Here is a 12357-nt window from a genome sequence, read left to right as displayed (position 1 = left end):
GTTAGGCAAGTGTGATGCATTTACTTGTTCAACCAATAAACACCCTCTGGGGAATATAATCTCCCCATTTCACAGATGAGGAAATTAAATATGTAGGTTACCTGAAGCACCAAGATGCTTATATATTCTGCTCTGTTCACTAAACTAAGATCCCCAACAGACTGATCTGGGAATTGAATTCAGTCTGATTGCTGAGCCCTCTCTCTAAAAAAGAAAAACAAAAAAAATAGTTTAAAACCCAAGAAGTTATTATTGAGTTCCTTCACTGTTCCATGCCCTTCCTTTGCTGGTATTTCACTCCATCTGATTATCATTTAAGGAATGATTCCTGGAGCTAAGAACAGTATGGCAGATATATTCAATCCCAATCAGAGCCAAAATGTCTAAAAACGGCAGCCTGAGACACTCAGTTTCCCTAGTAGTCCTGTCAAATCACTGACATATACCCAGCTCTTCTTCACATGTTCACCTCTTAATATCTCCCCCTTCCTCTATATTTGCTTCTGTTTTTCTGGGCTTATTGCCACTGTCTTAAATAGCTGAAATATAAATGGAATTCATATGGATATGGCACATCATCCCAAATTATAATGAAGCATTTGAATCCCATTTCTATTATTCAACTTAGTTACTTCTCTCATTTCCTGGTCAGCAGAAAAATGTATCTGCAGATATGCTAAACGTGTCAAAACCAATAACACAGCCTGTCAGATTCACAGCCACCTTCCATTTTATGTGGAGTGTGTCTGTGTGTGTGTCCGTGTGCATGCATGCACACACGCAAGGGTATGTTTTGTAAAACTGGGACTGCAATCCAGTGCCGTCTTTGTCCTGTGGAATAATATCGACATGGAGTGACTGACAAGAAAATAATAACAGAAGTAACACATCTTCTAATGCAGTGTGTAAATAGAAAATTTAAGCAATTTCAAAACAGAAGGAAAAAAGAGATCGAGAGAGATATCATACCACATTTATGCTACTTAACCCTGAGCAATGTTAGCAAAAGGTATAAAATATTAGTTCAGGTCAATCTCCTTAACTACAGATAATATACTACTTTAAGAACAATGACTGAAGAGGAAACATTTGAAAAATGTTGCTCAACAAATTGGTAATTAATGAATGTGATTAAAAATCTCAGTCATTATTTTTAATTCTCAATCTTCAGATTCAGGATAATTTTTTCATACATGTTGAATGTATTACTACAAGAAATGTTTTAAAGGATCTTGGTTTTCAAAAACAATAAAGTAAGGAATATTAAAACCTTTGATATCTACCTTTGAAGAAAAGTTACAGAACATTATAATAAAATGAAGAAGGTATTCAGAATGGGTGTGGAAAATACATATATATTTTTATCCCTCAAGGAAAGAAGGTTCATTTATTCTCCAATGTCTTTTTTTTTTTTCATCCAGATCACATGGTTGTTGTTCTGTTGGAAAGAACTGAGTTAGTGACTATAGTGAAAGGCACCTAGTCTAATGAACAGGATATTTTAATCACATGGACCTTATCTTGAATCTTGTTTTAAGCACTGTGTTGTCACTGTAGGCCCTACTAAGCTTCGATTTTTCCTATCCATAAAATGGGCATGCTAATATTTGAAACACAGGGTTCTGTGTGCTATTGAAAAAAAAAAAAAAAGAAGTCCATGTTTCAATGCAATCCAAACCCTTTAAGCAAGACTTCCAAGATACCACATGACTCTACCCAAATTTCACCATGATTCAGCCAAAGTGTTCTTTGTGAGTCCCTCACACACTGCTACTCTTGCTTCTTTCCAGCACCTTTGCACTAGTGATTCCCAAAGCCCAGAACCTTCTTTCTGAAGATTTATGTATGACCAGCCTCTCATGATATACATTTCTATTCATTGCTTCATATGCATCTTCTAATCCACAGTATAAATCTGTGATTCCTGCCCTTTCATTCTTTTCCTTGTTTATTCTAAGCTTATTTCTTTTTCAGAGTGATTACTAAAATCTCTAGATTATAAACTCCTTGAGAGAAGGGACCCTGGCTGTCTCTTTCACTTTTTGTCCTCAGTGGCTGCATACAATAGATGCTTAATACAATGAATCCCTTAAAGGTCCCCACACACAGAGCAGATTATCAAAGGTATAGAATAAATATTAGGCCCATTCCTTCTGTTTGAATTTTCTGAGCTCATAGTGTCTTCCCAAATATGCTGTTACAATGTACGGGACCTATATATTGAGACTGTAAGGAAAAAATAGAATCAAAGAATAAAGTACACACACACACACACACACACACACACACACACACACACACACACACACACACACACCTTTTATTGACCCTCAGAGTAGAGCACAGGTCTTAAACAGATTATTGGTGTTTAGAAAAGACATTTTAACTCTGAGTATCTTCAGTCCCTTTAATGATAACATTAAATGTTTGGGGAATATAATCTCTAAAATCTATATATACTTTTCTTTTGCAAAACCTATTCTATGTTTGTACAAGAGAAGATCAAACCAAATCAAGGACTTTAAATGTACATCGTGATTGTTGACTTATCTATCTTGCATTCTAGAGATTCTGTTCAGTTAGAGGGCACCACTCTCTGATTCATTTACTAATCTCCTTCATAGGCATTTCTATCCTCTACTTTGCCCTTAATGTAAGTGAATTTTAGGTTACTTCTCAACACAGAACTGGATTTGTTCCTGGTTTATATCTGCCTATCATCTTCTCCTTCCTGTCTCACACCCTGCATATTCTGGGCTGTCAAATATGAGTAGGAGACAAGATGTCATAGTTGCCCCATTATGTGGATTTTACACATTTTGTAGTTTTCCAACACTCTTGAATATTCTTTTCTGGTTTTTTACAGTCTTTTTCCTCTTAGCTTTCAGTTTCAGAGGTTTCTATTTAAATATCTTTGAGTTTAGAGATTATTTCTCCATCATGTCCAATCTACTGATAAGCTATTTTTAGACATTTTTCATTTTGGTTACAGTGTTTTTCATCTCTGGCATTTCTGTTTGGTTCTTTCTGAGGATTCTGGTCTCTCTGTTTGCTCTTTCCATCTGTTCTTCCATTCTGTCTACTTTATCCACTAGGGCCCTTACTATGTTGATCACAGCCGTTTTAAATTCCTGGTCTGGTAACTCCAGCATTCCTACCATTTCTGAGTCTGGTTCTGATGCCTCCTCTCTTTCTTCATACCGTGTCTCTGCCTTTTAGTATGCCTTGTACTTTTCTTCTTGGCAGGCAGACATTATGATCAAGGCTATGCCAGTATTTCCTTTCTCCCTAATGGAAGGGTAGATGGACTAGAGCCAGGTATTTCAGTCCCATAGGTCAGTTAAGCTCTGACAAAGCCCTAGCAAATCAGTCTCTGTAGTTTCTCCTGAAGGCAGACCTCGTTAATAAGAACACAATTATCTGACATATTTCAAAATGCTTCCTTTTCCCCTTTCACTACCAGAAGCACAAGGAGTGCTTCAGTCACTGGGTCCCGCAGTCTTTATCTCTAACACGTGTATGGAGTCTCTAGCAATGCATCAATTACATTTTAGGTGATCCTACCTTGACACTCGGTCCCCTGGAGGTTTCTGCTTGTGGGTTTCTACTACAGTAAGTTATAAGTTGTTCTCTGACCTGTATGTGCCTGTCTGTCTCTAATTCTGGGGGTGGAAATTTTCCCTCTGTTACAGACTAAATGTCGTGTCCCCTGGTATGGTGGTATTGAGTGGAGCCTTTGGCAGGTAATTAAGATTAGATGATGTCATGAGGGCAAAGCCTTCATGAATGGGATTAGAGCCCTTATCGGTGTCATGAGAGAGCTTGCTTCCTCTCTCCACTCTCTGCCATATGAGGATACAACAAAAAAAGACAGCCACCCACATATCTGGAAGAGGGCTTTCACCAGAACCCAGCCACGCTGGCACCCTGATCTTGGCTTCAGCCTCCAGAACAATGAGAAATAAATATCTGTTTTTGCCCCTCTATAGTAGTTTGTTATAGTAGCCCTGACAGTAACCCCCTGGTACCTCACTTCTCTTACAGATCTAATAATAGTCATTGATTATTTAGTTTGTTCAAGTTTTTACTTGATGTTAGAACACAGGGGCAACTCCCAAGCTTCTTACCAGACCGGACATTTGAAGTCCTGAAAATTTCCACCAAAATGCATTCTACAGACCCACAGCAATTATTACATTAACTAAGAGGGTTAGTTTCCCAATAGGAGCTTGTCTTTTCACTCCCAAAGGAAATAGATGTATTCTCTCTACCCTTGCCTAGGCCTTATACTCACCTATGGAACAATTACTGGGCAAGATAGTGTCACATGATTCCCCTGATTAAATGAGCTGCAAGTTTATTAGCTTGGTGCTCCACCATAGAGAGAATGCCTGAACATAAAGTCAACCCAGAGGAAAGTAGGTCTGAGCAATGGAAGTAACAGTTTCCTGGACAAATTATTTGAGCACCAGGGTTCTGTTGTTGATAAGCTGCCCCCTCTAGAGTAGTTTGTTATAGTAGCCCTGACAGTAATCCCCTGTGACCTCACGTCTCTTACAGATCTAAGAATAGTCATTGATTGTTTAGTTTGTTCAAGTTTTTACTTGATGTTAGAACACACTGGCAAGACAAGAAGAAGTCTATATTTTTCTGTTCCATAAACCAGTAAACTCCCACTCACTCCTATTCGTTTCAACTTAGTCTGTTTTGAGTTGTGTTTCTCTCACTAGCAACCAGAGAATCTTGACCGACATAACCCTCCTTCTTTTTACTCTATAGTATTACTCTGGCCCCATTCACTACTTTAGAAGATATAATAGTGGCTTTTAGGTATATGGCAACTTGGATAATTTTCATATTGGATGTTTGATGTGATACACAGTCTCCTTACTATGGTTTGAATAGTGGAGAATATTCATATATTCCCAGCGAAGTGTCCTGACATTTTCCTGGTAAGCAAAGATGCATAGCCCTGGCTCCAAGTACCTTTAAAACCTCAAAACAACAAAACAACACACTTGCCCTGGTTTCTAAGGCTTATTAACCTGCTCTTAATCCTGCAAATTCTCAGCTCTTCTTATCACAAAGGCACTGATGTAAAACAGGTTTTAATTTTGTAAGTACAATTTACCCTGTTGTTCTTTTTGTTGACATAAACTCTGTGTTTTCTATTAATTCATTCATTTATTCTCTCAAATATTTATGAGCACCAACTACAGATCAGGGATTATGCTGGATGTCAGGTTGAAAATACAAACAATTATGGTAATTATAAAAAAATAACTTGACAGTTGTTCTAGATTACCAAAGATGATCCAAGAATAAAGTACATCGTCTTGATTCCTATCACAATGCTGCTTATACAATAAAATCTTGGTTATTTTATATAGTGACACTAATTTTTCTCCACTTGGATAGACAGGGGAAAATCACCCATACTCTTTTGCCTAGAAGTAACAAAAATTGCTCAAACATCCGTCTGCCCAGAGAGAGGTGTGGGCAATTCTTTCCAGCATGTATGCTCTCTCAAGAGACACAAAAGTATCACCCTCACTTACTAGAATTCAGCCATGAAAGCACATACACCTCATCAAACAAAGCATTTAAAATTAAGCTTCTCTTTAAAATATCCATTTTACTAATTGAGAAGAGAATTGCCAACAACATTCTGACAATAATAGCATCACAGGCTTTAATCAACTTTAAAGAAAAATACTGCACTGGTTCCTTATTTTTTTTGTCAGTGATGCCCAGATATTTATTGGAGAAAGACATAGGATGAATATGGAGAGACCTCAGACCTTGCCTCACTTCTGCACCTGACCTGCTCTGTGACCTTTGGCAAATCCTCAACTTTTGGGCCTCAGAGTTCAACTTGTCCAAGCATCTTATTTTTAACAGGACAAGGGATAACAGTTCATGTTTTGTTAAAACTGGCAACTTTGTTTACAACTCAATATCAAAAAGCCAAATTGGGGTTCGCTGCTGCTGTTATCATTACCCATGGAAGCTTGAGATTCACTTATTGATTTCATTTCTACTATTTCCATTTATTCAGTCCACCCATGTGTTTTGTTTCTGCTGGACAAAAAGCCAACTTTCTCTATAAAGAGACAGAAAATAAATACCTTAATCTTTTCAGGCTATACAGTCTGTCATAAGGATTCAATTATGCCATTGTAAAGAGGAAAGCAGCCTTAGGGGTGGGAAGAAGCTAGAATGTGCCCCGGAGCTATAGGGCTGACCCCTGCTTCAAACAAAGAACAGATAGATACATTTTGAATTGAACAACAGCCACCACTGGAAATGTTGTTATATGGTTGTTCTGTTTAATCCTCACACCAAAAACTTACTCATTCAATGTGCAGAATGTAACAGTAAGCAAGATATAACAAATTCCACATTCTCACAGATTTTTAATTTTTGTAGAAAGAAATTCAATAACCAAAACCAAATAAGTAAATTATATGAAGAAAAATAAAGGAGAGTAAGGGCATGGAAGGTGACGGGGGACTCTTAAATAGATTAGTCTTCACGTTCTCTGTGATAAGGTGACATTTGAGCAGAGAACTGAATGAAGCAAAGGCCTGCTCCTAACAGGTATCTGGAGAGGAGATTGCAGAAGAAAAGGGAGAAAGTGAGAAAAAACTTACAGGCCCTTAGAGGGGAGTGTCCTTGGCCTGTTAAAGGAAAAATCAGGACATTAATGTGAGAGCACTGGCGCCAGCAAGATGGCTGAGTAAATTTCCCGCTCATGTATTTCGAACATCCATTCACAGACGGAAGTGCTCTGTGGAAGCTCTAGGATCCAGGTAGGAGATGGAGAAACCTCAGCGAGGAGAGCCGCTCTAAGAAGTCAGGCTCCCACCCAGGCCGCTGACTTCCTGCTGGTCCTGGGTAGAGACCCAGACACAGTTCCTCACCCCCGAGGACCAGCCTACAGCCCCTTGGGTCCTGGGTCCTGGCATCAGCATCAGACACCTGTGCTGCGGACATGTGCACACAGACATGGGTCCCAGCTGTGGGATCGGAAGTGGCCTGTGAACCAGCTCCAGCTGGAGATGACCTCACCGTGCTCCCTCAAGGCTATAGATTCTGAAGGGGCCCTGTACCTGGCTGTGGATAAAATGAGAGTTACTGCGGCCAGGATTCTCACCTGGCCCCGGTTGACTAGCTCACTGCACACCCGTGGGCAGTACATGGCTGTTGACTCTATAAAAAGAGCTCCGCTAAGTGCTCTGGGCACAACATGGTGGCAGGGCTGCAAGGCTGCAGGAGAGCAGAGCAGAGGCTGGCTAGAGTGGTGGCAGTGCTGAGGACAGAGGCCCAGACGACAGCTGTGTGGGACAACTGTGCAGAGGCCCGGAGGATAGCTGTGCAGGATGGCTGTGTGGACAGAGGGTCCCAGAGAACAGCTGTGCAGAGGGGCCCAGAGGCAGAGACCGACTTACTGCATGCAGACTCTCTCTGAGTGAACGGGATTTTAGTGATTGACCTGCCACCTGGAAATAAAGTTGGGTATAACCCTTTCACCCCAAGAACATTTTGCTGTCATTGGCAAGACCCTGGCGTGCGTGTACACACACACACACACACACACACACACACACACACACACACACACACACACACACACACACACACACACACACACACACACACACACACACACACACACACACACACACACACACACACACACACACACAGCTGGAGTCCATGAGCAGTCCTGCCTGCTAGGGACCTGGTAGGAGGCCCATCTGTGCCTCAAAAGCTGGGTCTGCAGATCTGTCTAGGCCAGAGACCCTGAACCAGCCCTGGGACTGGGTTCCAGCTGCTCTCAGCTGTACCCCAGGGTCAGTCCTGCCCACACAGAGGCCCACAGAGTGACCCAGCGGGAGCCACACCTATCCACACATCAAGTAACAGACCTGTTGTCTGAAGACCCAACTATGGGCCCTGAGGTGGCTCCTCGTTGCAGCACCACCCTGCTGAGCCACGTACTAGGGGCAGTGCCAACCGCCCACCCAGGCTGCAGGCAGGATCTGCCCATCTGGGCACCTGGGAATAAGCCCATCAACTACAGATCCCCCCGCAGAACCAGTGACAGTCGCGTGACCCATCACAACCCTGCATTACAGCAATTCCAGAGGCATTGTACCTGCCCGTGAGATGGACAGGAATGGATATAGGTGTTGTATAAGTATATTGTAGAGTATTAGCCATGAAAGAAGGAAATCCTGCCATTTGTGACAAGATGGCTATACTTTAAGGACACTATGATAAGTGAAATAAATCAGAGAGAGAGAGAGAGAGAAATGCCACATGATATCACTTATGGTTGGATCCAAAAGTACTCAACTCAGAGCAACAGGGTAGAGAATGGGTGTTGCCAGGAGTTTGGGTAGGAGAAAAGGGGTGATGTGGGTCAAAGGGTACAAACTTCAAGTTAAAAGGTAAGTTCTGGGGATCCAATGTACAGCATGGTGATTAAAATGAGCAATATTGTATGATATTCTTGAGAGTTGCTGAGAGAGAGATCTTCAATGTTCTCACAATCAAAAAATGGTAATTATGTGAGGTGATGGAGGTGTTAGCTAACCTTATTGTGGCAACATTTTGCAATATATACATACATCGAATCACATGTTGCGCACCTTAACCTTACACAGTGGTATATGTCAACTACCATTCAATAAATCTGGAGGAAAAAGGAAGCTAATGTGACAGGAGCAATTCAACAAGCCCAAAGCATGATGGAGGTGAGGTCAGAATGGCAGCCTTTCACCACCACAGGCAGGGCTGAGTAAACCCGGTGAGGTGTCTGGGTTCTATTCAGAATGAGCTGAGAAGCCAGTAGAGGAATTAAGGAAAGAGTCATATCATTTCACTTATTTATTTTTTTTAGTGACTCCAGCAGGTATAATGTGTGTGAGAGAGGAAGCAGGATGAGCAGTCTGCCAACTATCTCCCTCCCTAGTCCAGCCAGTTCACACCTTCTGGATTAGTTCCTAGTGTGTCCCCAGAATATTTGTAGGTAGTGTTAGGATGGGACAGAACCCTCAGAGTCAGTAGCTGAGTGAAGATCCAGACGAAAGTCAAGAAGCCAGAACCAAGCTCAGCCCAACAGAACACTGGCTGACTCACAGAACAGCCTGGTTTCTAGATTCCCTTTGATGAGAGCAATGGTGAACTCATTGATTTGTCCCGTGTATGAGCACCCTATGCTAATCATAGTTATTTCTGTAGTTTTCAAAGTATATCTGTATAAAATATACAAACTAAATTAAAAGGATGTCTTCTTTTTTACCAAAATGTATCAATCTTTTTAAATGAAGAACGTGTTTTACATTGAACCTGCAGCAGGTGCACCTCAGTCTGTGAGTGTCAGAACTCCGAGGTGTGTTTCGTACTGTCTTGGGGAGTTCCTAGCTGGCTTGAGCCCCAGGTGTCCACAGTGGTAACCCACCTGCTAATGTTAGAGTGGGCAGGTAGCGAGACACATGCACAGAGAGGGAGCTCTGGTTGGATGTTTGCTTATACTCTATACATTCTGTGTAAACTGTTCTCACTGCATGATGAGAGTGAGAATACAGATAATTGACTGGCCAAAACCAGCTAGTTCAAACGGGGAGGAGAAAATGACCCAAACTTCATCCTCAAATCCATAAACATAGTAAAAAAAGAAAAACTCACCTCCCTGCACTGTTACAGCTGAAATATAGTTTTAAAAAATCCCTACACCCAATATGAGGGTAGAGCGAGCCCAAACACTGAAAAAGTTCTACCTGTTCCCTTGGAAACTAACCCTACTTAGTGACTGTTCATCTCCCTTTATATATGAAAGGCTCCGTACTGTTCCATCAGCACAGCTGCCCCTGCGCCTGCCCGTGCTCCAGCCCTGAGGCATGTATGTACTCTTGCCTCTTGCTTTGCTCTTTAATCTTGTTTTCCAAATAAACTCTTAATGCCCCACGGCTTTTTTTTATCCATTCTTGAATTCTTTCTCACGCCACCACCAAGGACCCATCCCCAGTAACACTGACACACACACTTTCTTCATTTCCCTCCCTCTTCGTTTTCTCGACTTCTCCATTTAGCTTCCAAATAAACCATTAAAATTTATATCTTTGTCCCACAGCCTGATTCTGGAGGATCCCGGCTCAAGTGACACATAGCTAATATATGACTCCAGTGTGCATTTAATATGTTGCTAACTAGGGCCCTGCTTTTACACCCGATAGCATATGCTTAGGCTCTCTGATGAACACAGTTTGAAAACTTCTTTACCAATTTAATGGTCAGGAGTTTGGATGCTGAACTTATATAGACTGGAGTTCTAGGCAAAGCCCTTCCATGTATTAGTTGTATGACTTTGGCAAAGTCCATTAATATCTCCTAAATTTCAGCATCTTCATCTGTCTATACACTCACAATAATCTCTCCACCTCACTTATTCTAACTCAGAAAACACCAATTTAAACCCTCTAACTTTCCCAGGCATGGCTCCCTTATTAAAATATTAAGTATATAACAAACTATCTTGACATCTCTTTACACAGCATATGTCTTCTATTGATGTTGTACTTTCCCTACTGTTTTGGCTAGAAAATTTTCCTCAAAAATCAAAACCCAGAAAAGTATATTTATTTCATCATCATAATTCAGATAGGGAAACATGTCTGATTGTATTACCATTGGACAGTTCTTTCTGCTGTAATTGATCCCTCTTTCTGAATAATACTAATAACGGCCATTACATTACTAACACTGTGTTAAATCATTTGAACACTTAAATGTCATAAAATGACAACATTCCTATAAGGAAATATTGTTTCCATTATTGGTTGTAAAAACTGAGGCTCAATACAATAACTAAGACTACTGAGTTTAACATCTAATACATTCTGGAGCCAATATTTAAAATTTGGTCTATTTTGGTACTAAAGTTAAAACTATTTTAAATTAGCAGTGTGTATTCAATCATATATGACATATTATGTTTTTTTAATTCAAATCACCTTTCTCACTTTCCACTTTTAACTAATACTAATTATTGACCCACTAATCAACCAAAAATGAATGGTATATAGTATGAGGTCGATAAATGGTGGCTTCCACTACCACTATTATTACAGTAATCATTACTAGGTAAGCATACTTGGGAGATGCATGAGACTTGTCAAACACTACTTATACTTGAAGAAAGAGTCATATATCTAACCTCAGGAATCCAGTATACACACATACGTCTGATACCAAAGCACACATGACTTGCACTAAGAATCTCTGTCTAATCAAACTTTGATTTTTCTATAAATAGAGCCTCTTGCCTTGCTCTTTAATCTTGTTTTCATAGCAAAAAGTGTTTATTGTGCATCAACTTGTCTAGAAGTCAAGTTTCAGTTCATCCTCGTCACGGAATTCCATGTCAGATTTATTCTTTGCTCCTTGCTTGTGGTGTGTGTGTGTGTGTGTGTGTGTGTGTGTGTGTGTAAATAACATATTTTTTCAACTTTACAGTTTCAAAGTCGGACTTTGGAATCTTCCAGAAGCTGTTCAAATTACCTGACATCTTTGGTAACATATTTTTCCCTTAAAATAGAGTAGGATCTGGTTTTTTTTTTTTTTTTTTTGGTAACTGAACACAAAACTGCTCAGTGCCCAACAATAGCACTTAATACATGGCAAAGGCTAAATAGGTTAATGATTGAAAATACTTAATATAGGGCTTCTGGATTTCTGAGTGATTTATAGAAAATTCTGGGTTGTTTATACTTTCTTGAAACAAACCAAAACTCTTAAATATCTCGCAACTATTTGTTGAAGTTCTGTCCATTTCTGTTTCTGAAATCTCTGAGCTTGGAAAGAAATGGAGTTCTTCACTCCAGTGACAGAAAGAAGTCTTCAAATAATTAATTTGTAGCTAATAACCAAACAACAATAGAACATGAATTTTCTTTAGCAAGCATTTTTTAACCAAGCCTCTGTAGTTCTCCTTCAAAGGACAGAATTCATAATCAAATTAGGTTTGCTTTTCCTTTATATTCTTCATATGCATTCTGTATGTTTATCTTGAGAAAATGAATCTTTTTTTCATTTTAATAATCTTCTTTCCAAATATGGTTTGTACATTTTAAAGAAACTTGATATACCAATTAGGGTAATATATATAAAAAATATATATGAATATATATATGTATATATACACATACACACACATATACATATATACTATATGAAATACATATACATATATATGTGAAATTTCTCAAATTCAGAACTAAATAGTAAACAATTGAGTTGATGCTGAAAAATGTTCCCTCAAGGAGCTTCAGTTCCTTGTGTAGTCAAATT

The sequence above is a fragment of the Manis javanica genome, chromosome 17, assembly GCF_040802235.1.
Source record: "Manis javanica isolate MJ-LG chromosome 17, MJ_LKY, whole genome shotgun sequence".
NCBI classification, from domain to species: domain Eukaryota; kingdom Metazoa; phylum Chordata; class Mammalia; order Pholidota; family Manidae; genus Manis; species Manis javanica.
Note: the sequence above shows the minus strand (reverse complement) of the source record.